The sequence below is a fragment of the Petaurus breviceps genome, unplaced genomic scaffold (assembly GCF_028583685.1).
Source record: "Petaurus breviceps papuanus isolate PSGF00001 unplaced genomic scaffold, PetGlider_PUasm1.0 76, whole genome shotgun sequence".
In the NCBI taxonomy this organism is placed as follows: domain Eukaryota; kingdom Metazoa; phylum Chordata; class Mammalia; order Diprotodontia; family Petauridae; genus Petaurus; species Petaurus breviceps.
In genome coordinates, this window is record NW_027186473.1 from 61,879,672 (window position 1) to 61,882,359 (window position 2,688).

Genomic DNA, 2,688 nt, shown 5'->3' on the forward strand with positions numbered 1-2,688 from the left:
TGCTGCATAGATCAGGTTAAATTGAGTGACCTTGAGAGCTTTAAGTGAGTTTGGGGGGGTAGGGTCCCTTTCAGACTGTGTGTAGGAAAACAGCCTTAACAGAAGATATAATAGAGAAAGACTTAATACTGCCAAATTATGCTAAAATATAGAGATGAGGCAAAAACTGCAAATATTTTGGGACAAAGAGTTTATTGTGTCTTTTGACTGTGTTTGAGAATTACTCTGACACCATGAATTTATGTGTTCACTAACTTTCTGTTCTAGGACCTCTTCTCTCAAAAATCTCATCCTTGGCTGTGTTGTATACTCCTGTGGCTTCAACTAAAACTCCCTGCCAGAGGCTCGTTTCCTTTTTTTTGTCATGGACTTCTTTAGCAGGCTGGTGATGCTTACTGACTCCCTTTCAGAATAATGTTTTTAAATGCATAAAATAAATATGTAAATCACAAAGGAAGTCAAACATACTGAAATATATATGATCTAAATCCATGTTTCGGACCCCAAGATGGGAACTCTTGAATTATTTATGTGATCTCCAGATCTGTATGCATCTCTAGTGGCCCCGCTCCTGTCAGCTCCTTTTACTATCCTTCCAACCACTTTTTGAATATCCTCCCTAGGGCAAGGCCACTTGCACTTCAAACTCAACCTGATTACATGTGAACTCAATTTATTTATCTCCTTAAGCCTTTACTCTCCCCTAAATTCTCAATTTCTATTATGAATCCCTACTTCTGGATCTTCATCTTTAAAAGAGACAGCATCTGTGCCCTTTTCTTTGGATGAGCCGGATCCCAGATATAGCAGGACATAGGAAGAGAGCACAAGGGGAAGGGGAGTGTGGGGGGGAGGCACCTTTGGCAGCCGAGCTGAGACTCTGCCCTAGACTTTGCTGTTGTCAGTGCCAGGAACCCTGCCAGTACCCCGTGGTCACTCCGCAGTGCTACCCATAAGAGCAAGATACAATCTAGCTGTACATTCTGAACAAAAGGAGAGAGAACGTGCAGATGCTGTAGGAGAATGTGCGACCTAAGACGTATGAGAGGAACTGAGGGGGGCAGAATTGAAACGTGGTATGAAACATGGTATGAAACATGGTACCAGGGGAAAAAACAGAGACTACAAGACTGACAAAGAAGACAAACATTTATTCACGAGTTCGAACCCGGGTCCAACCATACACTTAAGATGGAGGACCCCGAGTGTCTTCTCGGGCGTTCTTTTATACAGTTCTTGGGGAGAGCGGGGAAACACAAAGGTCAGGGATTGGGTGACAGACAAGTATGAGCCTTAGAGATAGTGGCTTGGCGCCAATTCTATAGGGGCCAGGGGGGGATGGTTAAGATTCAGTACCGGAATCTTAAAGGTCACCAGGAAGTCAGGGTGAGGAAGGAATGTGCTGACATTCCTTCTTGAAAGAAGAACAAGTCTAACAAGTTTATTCCCTGGTGTGGGTGGCCCTACCGGAATCAACATTTCTTCTTGCATTTCCTGGTTTGGGTTGCCCCTTCTCAAGAATGACTGAAGTGCGAGAGGGGAGAAGGGCTGGGGGACTGGGGCCTCGAACCCTTTGAGCCCCGACCTGGGTGGGGGTCAAGAGACAGAGCACAGAGAAGATCGTGAAGGCACTTGCTTCTCCCCCCCCCCAAAAAAAGTTACACATTAGCTATAAGTAATTTCATATCCTTTGACCCAGCAATACCATTTTAGGGTTGTGCCCCAAAGAGATCACAGAAGCAGGAAGAAGACCCATATGTACAAAAATATTTATAGCAGCTCTTTTTGTGGTGGCAAAGAATTGCAAATTAAGGGGATGCCCATCAATTGGGGAATGGCTGAACAAGTTATAGTATATGAATGTAGTGGAATACTATTGCACTATAAGAAACAAAGAACAGATGGACTTCATATCTACCTGGAGAGGCTTGTTGGAACTGATGCTGAGTGGGAAGACCAGAGCCAGGAAAGATTTGTACACAGTTATGGATGCAGCGTATATGTGACTTTGATGAACTGGACTCTTCACAGAAATGCAGGACTATAAGTAAACTCCAGGGGACTCATGATGGAGAGATATGTGTACATTCAGAGAAAGAACCAGAAAGAACAGAGTTTGAATGCAGATTGAAGCAAATTACCTGCTCTCTTTCTTTTTATTGTTTGGTTTTGTTTCCTCTTTCCCATTGTTCATTCCATCTGATACAATCCTTCTTTATAACCCAAGCAATGCAATGTCTAAAGTGAAAGTATCTGCAGATCCTATACCTGATTGTATGCTGCCATGGGGGGGGGGGGGGGAGGAGGGGGGGGGGGGGGGGGGGGGGGGGGGAGAAAGGTGGGGAATGGGAGAGAGGGGGAGAAAATTTTAAACTCAAAGAACCGGGGAACTGAATCTTGTAAACTCAAAGTAAACAAACAAATTAATAAAGACAAAAAAAGTTTAAAAAAAAGTTACACATTCTATACTATTCAAACCAAGGAGAAAAGAAACAATAGGTGTTACATACTTTTTCCAAATAAAACACATTGATTAATTAAAATACTAATCAGGAAAGAAGAAATTAACTGGAATTTCCAAAGATCATTCTTTGGGTTCCCTGAAGTTTTCTGGGGTCACTACAACCTACAAACCTAAATTAAGCATTAAATTAGTGTAGTCTCTAAGCAATACATGTTTGGTTTCTT